Here is a 21,953-nt window from a genome sequence, read left to right as displayed (position 1 = left end):
CAACACTGCCGTAGTGCAATGGCATAAAATTGTCATTCTAGATAACTTTACTCATTTTGGCCCTGTTTGTTACATAATATAAATTCTGTCCTGATCTGAATAATTTGCCAACTGTGCAATGGCATATAGATTGTTTTACTCTGATAACTGAAATTATTAGCTTTACTCATGGGAACTTTATTGTACCTTTTGGCTCAATGCAATCAGAGGATGCGGAGAACGACATAAGGTGTGAGATGAAACTCTAATTTTATCTAAAAAAAATTTATCGTTCAAACTTTTACGGCACAGGTGAAAAACTAAAAAAAACCTTCTATAGCGTGGATTTAGGAGAAAGTTTCACAAAACGCTTATTGCATCAACAATGGGATTTGTATCTAGCTTTTAGACATTATTTAACCAAAGAAAACCTATTTTTTAAATTATTCTTTCTAGTTTCCCCAGGTATGTGCCGTGTTTCGCTCAATATATAGCTTATTATGTGCGTAGCGCCAATTCTTACTTTGATGCTGTCACGACCCGGCTGCCTCCTGCAGGCATCGAGCTCCGACTCGAAGCACGCCTGCTGCCTCTGCGCATCTCCTCACCACTACACAAAATTTTACCGCGTGCGTGCACCTAGCTCTGTTAGCTGTCAAAGACCTTACTACTCAAAGATGTACTACTCGTCCAACCTTGCGGTTGGGAACTATCGACATTTTTCACTGGCTCTATCCTGATCGAATCTTCTGCACATACCTTTCAAGCATGTCTGGGATGCAATAGCGAGACGGGTTGCATCACGTGAACTTCCACGAACAGCTTTCCAAGACTTGTGAGCAGCTCCGCAGGAGGAATGGGCGTTATTGCCTCAACATGACATTGAAGATGTTATTCAAAGCACGCGCCATCGTTGTCAGGTCTGTATTATTATTACCAGAGATGGCCACGCTCTTTAGTGAGCACATTAGTCCGTTGTCGGAATGTGTGTGCGAATCTGTAAAGTTGAAAAAAACGAAGAACATTTTCGTCTACTGTTATGCGTATTGCTGTTCTTTACAATCTGTATTTTTAACATTGTTTCTACTTTGCTGTCACCTGTTTATTATGTCTTGGGTCAAAATAAACGCAACCTTACAAAATTTCCGTTTGTTGCTCCAATTTTGGACTCCAATGTATTTGCGTAGGCACATTCAGCTGCATGTGCGAAGACTGTCGGAGAAATACAATGCGAATAGAGAAAATTTCAGTCTCCCACCTACACAGGGAGAGATGACCTTCGTAATAAAATTAGCTGTATTACGGAATTTAGAAAATGATATATAGTATCAGCCTCATATTTACAACTCCTCTGTGTTGCTACCTTAAGAAACTTCATTGGTGATGAGGCATCTGGCTACTTTAAGAGAGTTTCGAAGAGAGGAGCCATCGTGTGACAGAAGTAGAGCATGTTCATAGCACACCATCATGAGCAGACAATACCGTGCGGGATTAGCCGAGCGGTCTAAGGCGCTCCAGTTATGGAATGTGCATCTGGTCCTGATGGAGGTTCGAGTCCTCCCTCGGGCAAGGGAGTGTGTGTGTGTCCTTAGGATAATTTAGGTAAAGTAGTGTGTAAGCTTAGGGACTGATGAGCTTAGCAGTTAAGTTCCATAAGATTTCACACACATTTGTTTTTTTTTAGTCAAAAATGAGTCAATATTCTAGTTCTGCGAGGCAGATATTAAGCTGATAAGAACAGATATTTTACCCTGATGAGAGAATATTTAGTGGAAACATAGCCTTTGCCATACTGTTGTATAGGTTTTTCACAATAAGCGACGATACTTTAGCGATGTGAAAACGCGTGCTATGTTCCAATATCTTCGGTCTTGGAAAATGACTCGTATAAAAGGGATGAATCAACATTTTGCGTGAGAAATTCGAGATGTATGGACAACATCGCTTTCTCGTAATGGGTAAAGTGGATTTTTTAAGCTGAGGAGAGTCTATGTGTCTGGTGTGTGTGTGTGTGTGTGTGTGTGTGTGTGTGTGTGTGTGTGTGTAACTGCTCTTAGTACTATACGTCCAATCTGCAACTGCTTGTCTCGCAGTGTGCTGCAGCCAGTGGCAGAGGTGAACAAAGGAACTTGGCCGACCGACTTAGCCCGTGACGACCGGTTAGTTACAAAGAAACGTTCCGGTTACTCGATTCTTGCCCGCATCTGGTCCTGGTGGCGACGCCTTCTGGATGGCTGAACAGCGAAGTAACCATTACGCTGGTTCAGTGGCGGCAGAAGAGGATTTGTGTATTACGTGTATTCTCCTTGTTTACCCTCCCCCCCTCCTCCACACACCCATTTATCGGTTGACGGCTGGGTGGTCATGGTGTCATGGTGACAGTATCTGTGGCCTCTGTGCGTCTCAAGTGCGCACAACTGCCGGCATCGCCGACGCGGATGCAGGTGTCTGTCTAGCCCTCACCCGTCTGCTGCGGCTGTGGCACCCAGCACTCTGCAGTCGGCGTGCAGCGAGCGTTTCGCGAAGGTGAGGGTGGTTTTTTCTTTCACCAGATATGTTTAATGAAAACCTTGGTGGTGGTGGAGGGGGCTTGTGTTCTCAAACGTCAGCGATATAAGACCTCGGATATATTTAGTGCTATGATGTTTATTATGGTGGAAATTTAATTACTTGATTTGTGAAAGGTATAGTGTGATTTGCAAGCGGTGAAAATGGTTTATTATGAAGAAAACCATCCTAAGGTGGTGGTGAGTTTTTTAAGCTATCTGTTTGACTTACTCCTTCTAGACGTTTTTTCCCCAACCTTGTCTCCTGTAAACTGTTAAACGATTAATTTGGTAGAGTATTGCAAATGGACTATTTCCCATCATTTTTGATATTGTAATGGTAATGTCGTAAGAGTGGGCTATTTTTCCTAGCCAAATAAAGAGCACCACAGCCCAGCATTTTGCACCAATTTCTTTAATTAATGTTAAGTAGATAAACAATTTATTGCTACAATTTACCACCTGTATTGTGTCGGGATATCTTCTAAGTCCAGCAGCTCAGCACTGGTTGAGTCTTTTTCCCATCAGTTTTCACATTCTGAGGGGTTGAAATGGGTAGGGGAGAGGAGGAGCCCTGTCTGCTGGAAATAAAGAATATGCAAATTTAATTTAACAATATATTATTGACACTGATTTCAATTTCATGTCAAGAGATCCTTCCACAGCAACACAAACTGTGTCTTTTTCCGGCCACTTTCCACAGAGGAGGCGAGGGAGGAAGTGGAGAAGGGAAAGGCTGGGGGATTTTCCAAGAAGGGGAAAAGAGACTCAGAATTGAACTGAGGAGAGGTGACAGAAAAGTGTCTCTTTTCTTCCCAGAGTAGTAGGGGAGGGGGAAGGGAAGGGGAGGTGTGAGGAGTTCCTCTCAAAGATGGATTATCCTCAGGGGATCGTAAATGAGCCATAGGGGGTCATAAATACACTCCTGGAAATTGAAATAAGAACACCGTGAATTCATTGTCCCAGGAAAGGGAAACTTTATTGACAAAATCCTGGGGTCAGATACATCACATGATCACACTGACAGAACCACAGGCACATAGACACAGGCAACAGAGCATGCACAATGTCGGCACTAGTACAGTGTATAACCACCTTTCGCAGCAATGCAGGCTGCAGTTCTCCCATGGAGACGATCGTAGAGATGCTGGATGTAGTCCTGTGGAACGGCTTGCCATGCCATTTCCACCTGGCGCCTCAGTTGGATCAGCGTTCGTGCTGGACGTGCAGACCGCGTGAGACGACGCTTCATCCAGTCCCAAACATGCTCAATGGGGGACAGATCCGGAGATCTTGCTGGCCAGGGTAGTTGACTTACACCTTCTAGAGCATGTTGGGTTGCACGGGATACATGCGGACGTGCATTGTCCTGTTGGAACAGCAAGTTCCCTTGCCGGTCTAGGAATGGTAGAACGATGGGTTCGATGACGGTTTGGATGTACCGTGCACTATTCAGTGTCCCCTCGACGATCAACAGAGGTGTACGGCCAGTGTAGGAGATCGCTCCCCACACCATGATGCCGGGTGTTGGCCCTGTGTGCCTCGGTCGTATGCAGTCCTGATTGTGGCGCTCACCTGCACGGCGCCAAACACGCATACGACCATCATTGGCACCAAGGCAGAAGCGACTGTCATCGCTGAAGACGACACGTCTCCATTCGTCCCTCCATTCACGCCTGTCGCGACACCACTGGAGGCGGGCTGCCCGATGTTGGGGCGTGAGCGGAAGACGGCCTAACGGTGTGCGGGACCGTAGCCCAGCTTCATGGAGACGGTTGCGAATGGTCCTCGCCGATACCCCAGGATCAACAGTGTCCCTAATTTGCTGGGAAGTGGCGGTGCGGTCCCCTACGGCACTGCGTAGGATCCTACAGTCTTGGCGTGCATCCGTGCGTCGCTGCGGTCCGGTCCCACGTCGACGGGCAGGTGCACCTTCCGCCGACCACTGGCGACAACATCGATGTACTGTGGAGACCTCACGCCCCACGTGTTGAGCAATTCGGCGGTACGTCCACCCGGCCTCCCGCATGCCCACTATACGCCCTCGCTCAAAGTCCGTCAACTGCACATACGGTTCACGTCCACGCTGTCGCGGCATGCTACCAGTGTTAAAGACTGCGATGGAGCTCCGTATGCCACGGCAAACTGGCTGACACTGACGGCGGCGGTGCACAAATGCTGCGCAGCTAGCGCCATTCGACGGCCAACACCACGGTTCCTGGTGTGTCCGCTGTGCCGTGCGTGTGATCATTGCTTGTACAGCCCTCTCGCAGTGTCCGGAGCAAGTATGGTGGGTCTGACACATCGGTGTCAATGTGTTCTATTTTCCATTTCCAGGAGTGTAAATTAGCATAACAACAGGTTAAGGGGAGGTGGATAATTTGCCCTGAAAGTACACTTGCTCCTGAATGTGTGCAACCTGCACAAACAAAATTCATCAGGAACGGCTGGAACCCACAAGTGTGGTAGTGGTGGTATTAGTATTACAGTTGAAAGGAAATGTTTCTGCCCCCTTTCATATAAATGTCATTTATTGCGTTTTATTTACTTTGGAATAAGCCTAGCTGGCCGCTGTGGCGAGGCTCTAGGCGCTTCAGTCTGGAACTGCGCTGCCGTTACGGTCGTAGGTACGAATCCTGCCTCGGGCATGGACGTGTGTGATGTTCTTAGGTTAGTTACGTTTAAATAGTTCTAAGTCTCATGGACTGATGACCTCAGAAGTTAAGTCCCATAGTGTTTAGAGCCATTTTGAAATTAGCCTAGCAGCTTAGTTTTCTGCTATCATTCATCATACTACTATCCTGTGCTTGGAAGAAGAATCCCTATAGATCAGTTTATTTTATTAATGTCTCACATCAACTACCTCTTTCCATTTGTAATCGATGTCGTGAATAAGCACTGTAGTGTGTGGATAAGTGGGCAATTTAGTATGCATGTGCACCTGTAGAAATCAGAGTAGCTTCCTTCTTTTCTGCGTGTAGTTGTGGAAATTTTGATTCTAGTTCAGACATGTTCTCTAACTAGCATAGTGTAGAGCAACGCTCATCCCACCTTTTGTAGCATCTTCCAATTGGCGAAGCACACACCGGGCAGTTGTACAAATTTTCAATTGACTCTTGCTCCACACATGTCCTGAAACATATTCAAAATCTATAGTCTTTTTGTCTGTCAATATATGCATAATATTCATTCCTTTTGTCCTCTACAATCAATCTCTCTTCATCTAAAAAATACAATCACAAGTCGACATATGACTACTGAATAGGCCCATCGATTATCACACTTCAAGTAAGAATGTATCAGACTGTGCAGAGGCGAAGCCTGAGCTACAAGACCAAATATTGTTTAACAGTAACATAACTTGCTCTCTCTCTCTCTCTCTTTCTGACATACGCATCGAGAACTTACAAAAATCGAAATGACATGCCCACCTTACATTATGTCCTATATACGGCAGTCTGTTCGACGTGACGTCAAATGGCTATATGTTTGGACGATTCTGGATGATTTCTAAAACCCAGAATTTAAGACTTCGGCTTTCGTTTTGCTACCTTCAACTGCCACACCAGATTGGGTGGAAGTCTTAGACCCGCTCAGTGATTTTTCATAGAACCAGAATTTTCTCGGAATCTCGACCAGATCCTTTGCTACGATATGTCGGTGATAGTACCTTCTAAGGGTTCCTTGCGAGGCTTACCCTGAAGACTGCAATAGTCATCCAGGCAAAGTGAGACTACGGAGATTTCTACATGGCTTAACGAGCAGAAAGTTCAATCTTCTTTTTGGAGACGGTTAACAGGGAAGTTGGAGAGAAAGCCTTGAGATGGTAGCCCCGTCACCACGCTTACCTGCGCAGAGCTCGTACTGTGGTCAGGTCACACCAAAATTACTGACAAGTCAGTCAAGGAAAAAACGGATAAATCAAAATGTCGCCGAGGACAATTGGAAAACGACGTCAAAATGGAATAAGGGACGCACTTAAGATAACAAGACGGAACGTAAGAGGTGGACTAGGTTTTAAGGGACGGAACTTATCCAAATACTCTCAAAGAAACAGGCCAACACCAGTGTCATATCAGAAACCAAAAAGAAATTGAGAGGCACTAGATCCCTTCCCTGTGGTGCATAGCGGAGTTCAGGAAGAAATGCGAGCAACTGCAGGGGTAGCTTTAATAATTGATTAGATACGGAAAAATAAAATATACTATTACACGAATATTAATGATAGAATAATACTATCCTGTTTTAAGATTGATATAGGAAATCTGTGTGTGATATGTGTTTACGCTCGGGAAGAAGGTAAAGATGAAGAAACGGGTATCTTCTATGAACAATTACAACAACTTGTCAATGAGCACAGCGAATCAGACCATCTTTTAATAGTCAGACTTGAATGCTAGGCCACGCAAAGCACCAATCCAACGCGTAGTGGGGACATACGGAGAAACACAGGTAAAGAAAAATGGCCAAAAGTTTAAACTGCTCGAATATAACCAACACGTTGTTTCGAAATGAGGAAATTAATAAATGTGCTGGGAGCTCAACAGGAACTAGATCTCCTATTGACAATGTAAGTGCTAACCGCAGAATAGCACGTCAACTGACTGACACACATGGTTTTAGAGGATTTGATACTGGACAGAGTACTTCATGGTCTCCTCTAAAATTCAGATTTGGGTCATTAGGAGAAAAAACTAGACAGAAAATGGAGAGAAGCAACTGAGGAAAAAGAGGCTAAAATTTTCTCCATGTTCAAGAAAGGCATCAGAATCAACTCTAATAACTAAAGAGCAATTAGCCTAGTTAACGCAGGCTACAAAGGCTATAAAATCTGTAGGACTATCTTAAACAATAGATTGTACTCCATCTCTGATTTAATTTTCTTTGAAGAACAAACAGGTTTTAGATAGGGATGATCTTGCAATGATGGTATTTTAATAAAATACAACTGGTAGAGAAAAGAGATAAAAATTAACTTAGAGACACAAATAGTGTCTGTAGACACCTACTGTGTGAAATTACGGAAAAAAGAAGATTTTCAATGCATCTAATTAACTCTCGAAAAGCTCTTACAAAGAGACAAAAATATAATCGAAGATGAATGTAACTTGTCTAAATAATTAACAACATCTCAGGGAGTTAGACAAGGACGTGGGGTGTCTCCTACTCTTTTCCACATCTATATTGATGACATAGGACATGTAAGCAAAATATCATCTACGGCATAAAGATGAACAGAGAGAAATGCTGACGCTGACTTAGTATTTAAGGAGACCAAACAACTGAGGTCATCATTCTGCTATTCACCCCTGAGGGCAGAAGCAATGTACCCAGTCTGTCTGAGTACAGAGTAAATTCCGTGTGCAATTTTGAGAAAGTGTTCCAAATGTTGACGTAGCTGTATCTGAGGCGGAGCATGGGTATCAGCCTGATATTCATCTACTGGGAGGTGGGAAACTGCCTAAAACCATGTCAAGGCTGGCTGGCACACGGATGCCTTGTCGTTAATCCATTGGGCAAATTCTGTCCGGGGCCAGCATGTCTTCCCATCCGAGAAGCGGCACAGTAACACACGAGGCAACACAGGGAGGTAGGGAGGAATGCATTAATACTCTGTTGTACTTAGATGATCAAAAATAATCGACGAAAATGAAGATCATCTTCAAAGAGCAGTTTATCATTTTAGTTCATTGGCTACTAAATATACTACGAACATCTCCACTAACAGAACAATGATTTCGGAATGTAAGGGCAAAACGCCTAAGGATCTTAAAGTATAATAAATAATGTGGTACTGGAACAGGTAACCCACTTTCAATATCTCGGCTGTGACATAGAATGAAATTTCTACAGAGAATTTATAACAATTTCTCTCTCATTTTCACAACATAGTGACATTTATATTCATATTTTACGTCATGATCATGGCGTTCCCCAGTGCTACGTTTGGTATATGTGGTTTACGACTTTTTTTACGCGAGGAAATTGTGGGCAGAATGTTCTTATAACTGCTTGGGTAACCTGTAGAGAACCTGTACCTGAAGGGCCGTAGTGGGGGCGATGGAGAACAGATAGAGAGATGGATTGGGGGCTATAATTTCTAAGTGCTGTGACCAGGCTGCGTAAGTGATTCTGGGAAGCAGCACTCAGTGGATCGTACGTGCAGGGAGACTTCTGGCCATAGCACTCTTCTTCTTCTGCTTAGGGTCGAACGGGAGGGTATCAGTTCACAAAACATTTTACTTAGAGCAGGCAGCAGTCCATCTCGAAGGTGGTCAGTTGGCAGAAAGTGGGTGGAGGAATCCATTCAGCCGGCCGGTGTGGCCGAGCGGTTCTAGGCGCTACAGTCTGGAACCGCGCGACCGCTACGATCGCAGTTTCGAATCCTGCCTCGGGCATGGATGTGTGTGATGTCATTAGGTTAGTTACGTGTAAGTAGTTCTAAGTTCTAGGGGACTGATGACTTCAGAAGTTAAGTCCCATGGTGCTCAGAGCCATTTGAACCAATTTTTTGTTTTTGGACACCTTGGGGAGATCATGAAACTGTGCCTTCTCATGTTAGAAGCCGAGATGATCCGAACAGAGTGGCTGGTGCTCGTGTTTAGGGGAGGCAAGACTGTAACTCTTCTGACCCCAGGAAGTCGTCAGGTTCTTTTAGCGAGCGGCAGAAAACATACATATTTCATGGGCTTTTTTTTTTTTTTTGGCCGAAGATAGACACACTTACGGTATGAACGGCGCCTCACTAGTCCAAAATTTCCTTTTTTCAGAGAAGAGAGATTTGGAGTTGCTGATTTGTTCCTCTCAGGATATGCGAAGTGGAGACTTGCTCCTCCAGTGTGGGAACCTCCATGCTGTGTCTGGACTGGCTACAAAGACATAAAATTCAGGAGGTGAGACTCAATGAGTAAGGGATAGTTCGATTAGTTTGTACAATGTGGGGGCGGTTTCGGTTTTGCTAATTAGGCTCCCATATCGAGGCTTGATGGAAAGTGATTATGATTCTTGTATTCTTCCTCTTCTGGTCCTCCCATGGTGGAGAACTTAAGGTGTTTTTCCTATTGGGTAAGACCTGTGGTTTGTACCTTGTGGTGGACTAAGTGCTAGTGGTAGTTTCCAGCTGTACTAACAGTGGAACTCCAAATCATCTCGGACATGTTGTGTGTTACGATATATCCTGAGTCTGCCATCTGACGTTTGACAGTTCCAGAACGCAGCGTCGTACCTAGCAGTCAAATTGGTTTGGCCAGATAAGAATGGGTGCACCTCACACTGAAATCCGCCGAGATTTCACTGCGCTGATAGATAAGTCTCCTATCATTCTCATAGTCATAAGCCAGACCGCATAGTTTGCAAATTTCCGCGGATGCTTCAGAACATTACTGCTGCCGCAGTGCGCCGCTCCTCGCCCTCAGCGCGCCGTTTTCTGCTGCCGCCTGAATCGAGGTGAAAGGGTACAGTACTGCTGCACCGGTGTATGGTTGTTAAATGATACTCACAGCTGCCTGTTCTCACGTGTTCGTGGCATACTTGGTCGTGGTTGATTCCATTTGAACAGAATTGGGCTTCACAGTGGATTCGTGTTAATGAAGACAGATTGCGTTGTAAAAGGGATTTATTCAAGGGAAAATTTGTATAGTTCCACCCATATGTATGCTTTTCGAATCAAATACCATTCCTTTTCAGCTTTCTGTTTGTCAGTTTTGCATAAGATTTATCAGCCAGTTGTAGTTATAAACGGATTAATAAAACTTTAACATCGAGTATAGATTTGTCAGGAAGTCGTTCCTGAAAGTATTTGTATGGAGTGTAGCCATGAATGGAAGTGAAACATGGATGATAAATATTTTGGACAAGAAGAAAATAGAAGCTTTCGAAATGTGGTGCTACAGAAGAATGCTGAAGATTAGATGGGTAGATCACATACCTAATGAGGAGGTATTGAATAGAATTGGGGAGAAGAGGAGTTTGTGGCACAACTTGACAAGAAGAAGGGATCGGTTGGTGGGACATGTCCTGAGGCGTCAAGGGATCACAAATTTAGCATTGGAGGGCAGCGTGGAGGGTAAAAATCGTAGAGGGAGACCAAGAGATGAATACACTAAGCAGATTCAGATGGATGTAGGCTGCAGTAAGTACTGGGAGATGAAGAAGCTTGCACAGGATAGAGTAGCATGGAGAGCTGCATCAAACCAGTCTCAGGACTGAAGACCACAACAACAACAACAACAACAACATGCCACTGTTTCCGTCATACTCCCTGAACTAGTCACTGCTTTTATTGTATTGTTGTGGTATATGAGTACAGCAGCAATCTGAGGTTCAAGCTAATTAAATTAATTAATTTGGTTTTAATTTGAGCTCTGAAGCTGACCATAGGCACAGACAACGAAAGTGCCTTCAGTGCCATGAGTAAATTCATTAATACACACACACACACACACACACACACACACACACACAGAGAGAGAGAGAGAGAGAGAGAGAGAGAGAGAGAGAGAGAGAGACTGTAGCTCAAGATTTGAAGGTTACAGAGAGAATAATACTTTTCTTTATGTAAAACTGACATTTGGAATCACTCAAACAAATATTTATGTGTAAAGCAAGCGAAGGCTGGCTCAATATTCTAAAATTTAGCGCAAACTGTGTAGTGTTAAAGAGTGTGCTAGAGATTTTTAGGAATAAAGACACTGGGAACGAATCACAAGTTGATTAAATGCACAATAATATAGATCCAAACAGAAACAGATGGTGCGAATATGTAGATACAATGCGTAAAAATAGACTAACAGAAACGCATTCGTGGCTTCAGTCAGAGAGGGATAAGCGGGGAAGACAACGGAAGAGATGGCTAGACCTTATTAAGCGGAAGATGAAATCACCTAATCCACAAAGGGAGGAGGAGGAGGAGGAGGAGGAAGAGTAGGAGAGGAAGATGAAGAAGGAAGTTAAAAAGTACTCTGCTCACACAAATTATTGTTATTGTTAATTTGAGTCCATATGTAGATATACATCTGTGCACTATCGTGCGATTCTGAATTGACAGTTCTAAAAACAAGTCTTGCGGTGTACACTGCTCAAAAGAATTGGGTGAATACATGTATCACCGTCCGGTATGTTAAATCTGTTTTGATACAGGCGGTACCCTTGGTCTCACTGCATAGTCGCAGAACTTCACTTTCAAAGTATGCAGCAACTAAAATGATTCCTTACCTATCGGCTGTGTTATGTTTTATAGCATTAGTTGAACACGCAGAAGGAAGTGAGTACCGGTGTCCCAGTGTTCTGTAGTGAGATACACAGACGACACTTGTCATTACCGGACGAAATACCCAACCAAGCCCATGCAGTGCGACATCTTAATGCACTGCAAGTTGCAGAGGTATTAACATTCCGTCGTGTTGCTGCAGAAGCCAACATCTCACCATTTGTCATCCATAGGTTCTGGACACTCTACAGAGAGACACAAGGCGAGCAGTACAATGTCACCGACGCATTAAAACCCCGTCCCCGTAAATGCCCACATGGAAGGCGTCATCAAGGGTATCTTGGGCAGCGTAGACATTATTAGTAATGGAATAGCCAGGGGTGAATCCCGAGCTAAACCCATCGAACATGTGTGGAACATGCTCGACAGACGTATTCGTGGTCGTCATGTTCCAGCACAAACTCTCCAGGAACTCGGAAAGGCTGTCGTTGGAGATTATGGCTATCACAGAGTGACCTCTTTAGACTTACGTTGAGGCATCAGTCGGTAATAAAGGCTCACAGAGGACGTACATGATACGTGGGGGACGTTTCCAGAATGAGATTTTCACTCTGCAGCGGAGTGTGCGCTGATATAAAACTTCCTGACAGATTAAAACTGTGTACCGGACCGAGACTCGAACTCGGGACCGGCTGTGGCTGTGGCTAAGCCATGTCTCCGTAATATCCTTTCTTTCAGGAATGCTAGTTCTGCAAGGTTTGCAGGAGAGCTTCTGTAAAGTTTGGGAGGTAGGAGACGAGGTACTGGCAGAAGTGAAGCTGTGAGGACGGGGCTTGAGTCGTGCTTGGGTAGCTCAGTTGGTGGAGCACTTGCCCGCGAAAGGCAGAGGTCCCGAGTTCGAGTCTCGGTCCGGCACACAGTTTTAATCTGCCAGGAAGTTTCATATCAGTGCACAGTTCGCTGCATAGTGAAAATCTCATTCTGGATTCAGAGTGTTATACATCGTGGTAAATGCATTATTTTTACTGACGGCAATCGCACTCAGAAGTTCCTAGCGCTATAGTAAACGGACAGTCCATTTCGCTAAAGAGAAAGAAGTTGTCATTTGTCTTACACTGTCTTTCAATGTTTTATTTCTGTCTCACATATTCTACTCTTTGATTAATTTGAGCTGATTTGTCTTGAACCACAAGGACCAGAAAAACACTCGTCTGACGTACAGATAACTCAACTGGAGTGTTAAAGAATCTTTTTAAATGTTACGTTGTCTCAAATACGAATAATTGGTTAGTAAGTGACACGTGCGCGAGTTACAGGTCTGCCGCATATCAAATAGTAGCTCAGTTTACAGACGCACTTAGTTACCGGTCCTCGTCTGCAGCCGGCTGACGTCAAGGTAGCTGCTGTGCTGCCGGCAATCTCCCTCGACCTTGCACCTTCGTCTCTTACGTTCTCCTCACGCCTTCAGAGGGTACTTACTCAATGATTCTGCATGCAACACACGTGATAATACAGATTTCTGTACTGCTCTTATGGCATAGGACGTAGAGTGCTAGCTCCTGGAAGAGGTAATTATAATTAATTTAGAGAGATCTGCTTCAGTTGTAATAGTATTCATCGAAGCCACGACCGGTTTCGAGATTTTAAAATCTTATCTTCAGGTGTATGACATTGTAGTATTTGGTAAAACATAACATGTGGTCTGGCCAGTCAGTGCAAGAGTTCCAATCACTGCATATTGGCGGAAACTATGCACCGCTGGGCAGCTGCACGATAGAAATGCTCACCACAATTAAGTAATGTTTGTCTAAAGTCTGATGACGTTCAATCATAGCAAGGCTTGTCAGATCGCAAAACCTTAAAATGACGATCCACATGTAGTTTTACAATTCGCAAAAGGCCACTCTGTTTCGCCCGTGACATAAAGGAATTAGAAAACACTAGTGGATAGAGTAACATCTTCTGTATCCAATTAAAGTACACAAAGCAATAGGCAGGTACACCAGACTGCTTATTATGTTATACATAATAATTCTCTTCTGTACATTTGTCGCCCAGGTTTATCTTCACAGAGCTAGCACGTACAAATGGTTCAAATGGCTCTGAGCACTATGAGACTTAACATCCGAGGTCATCAGTCCCTAGACTTAGAAATACTTAAACCTAACTAACATAAGGACGTCACACACATCCATGCCCGTGGCAGGATTCGAACTTGCCACCGTAGCAGCAGCGCGGTTCCTGAATGAAGCGCGTAGAACCGCTCGACAACAACTGGAGTACGTACAAGTCTGAGCAAAGTTCACTTTAGAGAAGATATTCAAAGCGACCACCTCGCATTTGAGAACGTTTCGCCTCTCGCTGGATCATACTTTGCTGGAGTCCATGCAACACACCAGGATCCACCACTGCCGAAGCGACATGCACGCGAGCTAATTAGGCCGTGTACATCCACAGTACTATGAAATTTTTCCTGTAAGTGCCCCCTCCCCAGATAAAAATGAAAGGGTTAAGGTATGAGGAATGTGGGATGTGGAGGCCAGAACTTTGAACAGCCATGACCAATCCATTTAAGTTATTACGCACATTCGTTCCGGTTTGGCATTGCTCGATCAAGCTGAAACAATAGCCGTCGCCTAATACTAAGAGCAACGTTTGCTAATGCGCCAAGCAAAGTATTGAAAAGAAATGTATGATACAGGGGGCGCTTTCAGCTTGTTCCAAAACTCAGCCCAGATGTTTATCCCAAAGTGTGCCTGAAAGCCACGTTCTGGAGGTTGAGAATAACTTCGCGAGTGAAGCTAGATTCACCAGTCCAAATCTCGTTATTTACGAAACGTTTGTTATTTTCCATTGGTGTAGGCCTCTCACTTGTGGTTGAAGAGGATGTTTCATCCCTGGATCGAATGTGCTCTACTGATTAGCGATAATTAATCTGTTTCAGTGGCCAGATCGAATTTGGTTGTTAGGTTTCTGCTCATGTCCATCTCCATCTACGTCTACGCTCCAAAAGCCACCTTGCGGTGTGTGGCCGACGGAACTTCTAGTGCCGTATCTCCCCCCCCCCCCTTCCCTCAACCCCTCCCCCCTCCACCTATGTTTCCTGCTCCATTCGCGAATAGCGCGTGAGAAGAATGATAATTGGTAAAGCTCTGGAGTATATTTATTCGGAGTTTCGCGTTTTTATCATTTCGCAATACCTTTGTGCTACGCAGTAATACACTACTGGCCATTAAAATTGCTACACCAAGAAGAAATGCAGATGATAAACGGGTATTCAGTGGACAAATATATTATACTAGAACTGACATGTGATTACATTTTCACGCAGTTTGGATGCATAGATCCTGAGAAATCAGTACCCAGAATAACCACCTCTGGTCGTAATAACGGCCTTGATACGACTGGGCATTGAGTCAAACAGAGCTTGTACGGCGTGTAAAGGTACAGCTGCCCATTCAGCTTCAACACGATACCACACTTCATCAAGAGTAGTGACAAGCGTATTGTGATGAGCCAGTTGCTCGGCTACCATTGACCAGACGTTTTCAATTGATGAGAGATCTGGAGATCTGGAGAATGTGCTGGCCAGGGCAGCAGTCGAACATTTTCTGTATCCAGAAAGGCCCGTACAGGACCTGCAACATGCGGTCGTGCATTATCCTGATGAAATGTAGGGTTTCGCTGGGATCGAATGAAGGGTAGAGCCACGGGTCGTAACACATCTGAAATTTAACGTCCACTGTTGTAAGTGCCGTCAATGCGAACAAGAGGTGTCCGAGGCGTTTAAGCAATGGCACCCCATACCATCACACCGAGTGATGACTAATACACGCTTCCAATGTGCGTTCACTGCGATGTCGCCAAGCACGGATTCGACCATCATGATGCTGTAAACAGAACCTGGATACATCCGCAAAAATGACGTTTTGCCATTCGTGTGTAAGGTGTCAGGCAAATCCAACACCTTCCATGAAAACCCTGACATGATAAGCAAATCCAGTAGTATGTCACATAACTCCGAATAAATCGTGACATTAAATTAACCAAAGTAATACGAGTAACGAGTGAGCAAATGGAATACTACAGACTAACACAAGAATGCCTAAATGCATGTCGTACCTTCCCACAGTGAGACCGACGAAGTTCCGAGGGGAGAAACGAGAACAGAAGCCGAGAGCAGAACCGTGTTAAGCTAGAAGGCCCTACGATAAGGGACGGACTGAACACCCACGTCGCCAGCTAACCACTAGGGCCACACCACCCGCAAGTTTTAGCGTGTGACTTTTTCGAGGCTGTGTTACGTCAAGGACCACCCGCCAGCCCATGTTAAAAGCTGCAGCCCTCCAGAAGAACAGTATAGATCTTACGATCACGCTAAAAGGACCACATCAGCTGCAGATTTTAGCGTGAGACTTTTTCGCGTCTCTGTTACGTTGCAAACTTTAAAAACATTGCCCCACCACGAAAGTATAACGTTTCTCATTGGATAGACAGAATTTATGTAGGTGGAACTTAAGGTTAACATTGAGACCCTGACTGGTCAGATGAAAACACAGTCAGATAGTTTTTTTAAAAAATCAACTTCGGTAAATACGGGTATGGAGAAGTGAGGAGGGTCAGTTCCGAGACGGCGAGCTGGATGGCTGCTGCGCTGCCCGCTGCCGCCCTGACGCTGCCTAAACACCGACAAGGTAATGAACGCACGCGATGCCGCAGTTTTGAGCGTATAGAGCTTCACTCAGAACTGCAGAAGTCTCATCTGTTACACCCCATTTTTGCGTAATACTAGTGTCTATCGTAAATTAAAGCTCATGGTGTTCACATTTGCCACTTGAAAACGCGATGATTTCTCTGTTGCATAGTTATTGAGAAGCCACATCAGCCACTGTAATTTACGACAAGTTAGATAAGTAATTAAAGATAATTGAGGGTCACTGTAGACCATTTTTAATAGTTTTCTCGTTTGTCAAACTTAATTTAAACCTAGATTATAGATGTGATATGGCATAGGTCATCCTTCGATCCATTGTGGAACTTGGAAAGCCACTCAGGGAATATTCGTTCACATTTTTGTTGAACGCAGTTGGTTTTTACCATCCTGTATTAAAACATTTCCTTTTATCAATAGTGAAATTTATAAACAATGTTTTGTGAGTAGAATAAAATTTCCATTGGTAAACTTAACTGCTTTTTCGACGTTATTTTACCAGCTAACTAAAAATAGGAAAGCCTTGAACGCCTTCCACTAAATTTAGTTAGTATTAAGATTCTTTTACAGGGAGTGCAGTGGAGCTGACGCTGAAATCATTAAGTATTTTGTTATATAATCGCTAGTCTCACTGAACTCTTCTGAATTCTACATGTCATGTGTGGCCTGGCGTCTCCTTACCAGCAACAGGTCCCAGGTTCACACTAGTCAATTCCCTAAAAAACATGCTCAGAGCGTCGTTGCGCGAAAGTGGTAGGGAGACACGATATAGAACAAACAGACACCACCATGAATGTTTAGACGTGCACCCAGGTTCGTCATTGAGTACACCTTCGCAGGCGCTCCTCTCTGTGATGCAGCGTCAAGGCTAGCCGCAGCCATGGTTTCCGAGCTGATAGTCCATGCTGCTGCAAACGTCGTCGAACTGTTCGTGCAGATGGTTGTTGTCTTGCAAACGTCCCCATCTATTGACTCAGGGATCGAGACGTGGCTGCACGATCCGTTACAGCCATGCGGGTAAGATGCCTGTCATCTCGACTGCTAGTGATACGAGTTCGTTGGGATCCAGCATGGCGTTCCGTATTACCCTTCTGAACCCACCCATTCCATATTCTGCTAGCAGTCTTTGGATCTCGACCAACGAGAGCAGCAATGTCAAGATACGATAAACCGCAATCGCGATAGGCTACAATCCAACCTTTATCAAAGTCGGCAATGTTTCACGTGGTAACGCCGGTCAACTGCTCTTTGTGTATGAGAAACCGGTTGGAAACTTTCCTCATGTCAGCGCGTTGTAGGTGTCGCCTCCGGCACCAGCCTTGTGTGAATGCCCTGAAAAGCTAATCATTTGCATATCCAGGCATCTTCTTCCTGTCGGTTAAATTTCGCGTCTGTAGCACGTCATCTTCGTGGTGTATCAATTTTAATGGTCAGTAGTGTAAGTTCTTTACTTTCTCAATGGTAAACCTCTCCGTGATCAGCAACTCCTCCCTTGCAGCGTCTGCCATTGGAGTTTTTCAGCATCTGGGACAAAACGATCCCGTGACGAAACGCGACGCTCTTTGTTGTGCCCCTCAATCTCTTATATTAATCCTACTTGGTAAGGGTCCCAGATCTTCTAACTTCGGACAAACGAGTGCTTTGTAAACCACTTCATTCCTAGATGAATTGCATTTACTGAACATTGTCCGAATGAATCTCAGTCCATCATCTGCCTTTCCTACTTTTGCTTTATGTGGTTATTCCACGTTAGGCCGTTCCAGGTGGTCGCTCGTAGATATTTTGCAGCAGTTCCTGTTTCCATTGATTTGTCGTCATTAGTGTAATCGAACAACAGTGGATCTCTTCGGCTGTTCATCAACAGTACGTCGCATTTGTTTACGTTCAGGATCAACTGGCAGCCCCTTCCCCAATCGTCGACCATTTGTAGGTCTTTATGCACTTCGCTAGTCTTCTTTTGTTGTTCCTTCCTATAGACAATAGCCTGGTCTACGGATAGCTTGCCGGAGCCTCCAATGTTATCCATTTTATCATTAATACAAGTCATAAATAGTGATCGCTGTGTTTGGTTTGTGGGGCTCTCAACTGCGCGGTTATCAGCGCCCGTACAAATTCTCTACCTTTTCTCAGTCCAATCTCTCCACTTCCATGTATGATGTTGAAATGATGAGGACAATACAAACACCCAATCATCTCGAGGCAGGTGAAAATCCCTGACCCCGCCGGGAATCCAACCGGTACTCCGTGCTCGGGAAGCGAGAACACGACCGCGAGGCCAGGAGGTGCGGACGTCATAAATAGTGACGACCCTATAGCTCTTCCTTGGAGAACTCCCGAAATTTACGTTCGTCGATTTTGTTCATTTAAGGGCGAGGCGTTAGAAATTATGTCTGCAAGGAAGCTCTATTTCCAGTCATAAATCAGCTCCGATTCTCTCCAGGCTTGTATTTTGTTCGCTAAACGTCAATGGGGAACTGGATCCACCTTCTGGAAGTCAAGGAACACACTATCAGCTTGGGGCCATTGTCTACTGCGTTCTACATTTCATGAACGAACAGAACGTCAAAAGAAATCTGAAATAGTTAAAAAAAGAGATCACAAACATAAAAATTTACACATTTCTGAGACGGACAGCACACAATTTTCTGTCCATAACATTGCTATCCAACCACAAAAATAAAATAAAGATAAATTCAGAATAGTAAACAGACTTTGCGCGCAACAAGAAAGTTGTTTCACAAGACTTCACAGCATCGAGACAAAGTATTTGCATGACTTATCTCTAACTTTAACACGAAAATTATTAAAACACCTAAATAGAGACGAATTTTACATCAGTGACAAGCAGTTAGCCTACGATAAACATGTGTTCTTTCCCGTATGGGATAATCACTAATAGTGAATTGTTCGTGGAAAATATGTATCATTCACCACTCAGTGCAATATCGAGTTTCATGTGCAGTGAAGGTGCTGTTAGCAGCAGGGTACATTCTTCACATCCTTTTGCCTTCGTCTGTATTTCAGACATCTTTCATACTTTGAACACTAGTCTATAAACTGACGTACACCTATGATGCCTGAACTGAAATCACTGTTTATGACTTGTATTAATGATACAATGGATAACGTTGGAGGCTCCGTGAAGCTATTCGTGGACCATGCTGTTGTCTTTAGGAAGGATACAACGACAGAAGTGCAAGAAGAATTACAAATGCATTTTTCTTTCTTCATAGTACGAGGCAACTATATATTTACAGCTCGTACAAAATGGATACGTGTTTCAAAGTTTTATTTACCTTCAAAGTAGTCACCAGCATTGTGTATAACCCGTTGGAAGCGATGTGGAAGTCATAGGATACTCTTAGCAGTGCGCCGGTCGGAGTGGCCGTCGGCTCTAGGCGCTGCAGTCTGGAACCGAGCGACCGCTACGGTCGCAGGTTCGAATCCTGCCTCGGGCATGGCTGTGTGTGATGTACTTAGGTTAGTTAGGTTTAATTAGTTCTAAGTTCTAGGCGACTGATGACCTCAGAAGTTAAGTCGCATAGTGCTCAGAGCCATTTTCTTAGCAGTGCAAGTTGTGTTGACAGTTCGAGCGGCGCGGTCTATTGCCCGACGAATTTGTAGTAGTTTTGAAGCGAATGCCGTGAAGTGTTTCCCTCAGTTTAGAAATTGAGTTGAGCTCACGAGGGCTTAAGTCAGGGGAGTACAGTAGGTGGTATAGCACTTAGGAGCCTCATCATCAAACAAATCAGTAACAGCTTGCACTGTACGTGCTTGGGCATTGTTCTGCTATGACTTCCACATCGCTGGCAACGGGTTATACACAATGCTGGTGACTACTTTGAAGGTCAGTAAAACTTTGAAACGCATATCTACACTCCTGGAAATTGAAATAAGAACAACGTGAATTCACTGTCCCAGGAAGGGGAAACTTTATTGATGCATTCCTGGGGTCAGATACATCACATGATCACACTGACAGAAACACAGGCACATAGACACAGGCAACAGAGCATGCACAATGTCGGCACTAGTACAGTGTATATCCACCTTTCGCAGCAATGCAGGCTGCTATTCTCCCATGGAGACGATCGTAGAGATGCTGGATGTAGTCCTGTGGAACGGCTTGCCATGCCATTTCCACCTGGCGCCTCAGTTGGACCAGCGTTCGTGCTGGACGTGCAGACCGCGTGAGACGACGCTTCATCCAGTCCCAAACATGCTCAATGGGGGACAGATCCGGAGATCTTGCTGGCCAGGGTAGTTGACTTACACCTTTTAGAGCACGTTGGGTGGCACGGGATACATGCGGACGTGCATTGTCCTGTTGGAACAGCAAGTTCCCTTGCCGGTCTAGGAATGGTAGAACGATGGGTTCGATGACGGTTTGGATGTACCGTGCAGTATTCAGTGTCCCCTCGACGATCACCAGAGGTGTACGGCCATTGTAGGAGATCGTTCCCCACACCATGATGCCGGGTATGGCCCTGTGTGCCTCGGTCGTACGCAGTCCTGATTGTGGCGCTCACCTGCACGGCGCCAAACACGTATACGACAATCATTGGCACCAAGGCAGAAGCGACTCTCATCGCTGAAGACGACACGTCTCCATTCGTCCCTCCATTCACGCCTGTCGCGACACCACTGGAGGCGGGCTGCACGATGTTGGGGCGTGAGCGGAAGACGGCCTAACGGTGTGCGGGACCGTAGCCCAGCTTCATGGAGACGGTCGCGAATGGTCCTCGCCGATATCCCAGGAACAACAGTGTCCCTAATTTGCTGGGAAGTGGCGGTGCGGTCCCCTACGACACACCGTAGGATCCTACGATCTTGGCGTGCATCCGTGCGTCGCTGCGGTCCGATCCCAGGTCGACGGGCACGTGCATCTTCCGCCGACCACTGGCGACAACATTGATGTACTGTGGAGACCTCACGCCCCACGTGTTGAGCAATTCGGCTGTACGTCCACCAAGCCTCCCGCATGCCCACTATACGCCCTCGCTCAAAGTCCGTCAACTGCACATACGGTTCACGTCCACGCTGTCGCGGCATGCTACCAGTGTTTAAGACTGCGATGGAGCTCCGTATGCCACGGCAAACTGGCTGACACTGACGGCGGCGGTGCACAAATGCTGCGCAGCTAGCGCCATTCGACGGCCAACACCGCGGTTCCTGGTGTGTCCGCTGTGCCGTGCATGTGATCATTGCTTGTACAGCCCTCTCGCAGTGTCCTTAGCAAGTATGGTGGGTCTGACACACCGGTGTCAATGTGTTCTTTTTTCCATTTCCAGGAGTGTATTTTCTACAAGCTGTAAATAAATAGTAGCCACTATTAAATTTCCAACCCTCGTGTATCCACAACAGTTCCACTATTTACTTATCACAGTACTGTGTTAAGAGTAGCTCTTAAGAGTTCAGTCGAAAGATCCGTTGCAATATTTGATGTCCTACAACCAGACTATGCTGACTCCAAACGACGCGTTCAGAAACCTCTTCCAAATTTTGTGGA

This window comes from Schistocerca gregaria, chromosome 2 (assembly GCF_023897955.1).
Source record: "Schistocerca gregaria isolate iqSchGreg1 chromosome 2, iqSchGreg1.2, whole genome shotgun sequence".
Taxonomy (NCBI): Eukaryota; Metazoa; Arthropoda; class Insecta; order Orthoptera; family Acrididae; genus Schistocerca; species Schistocerca gregaria.
The sequence above is the reverse complement of the archived record's forward strand: the minus strand, read 5'-3'. Positions refer to the sequence as shown.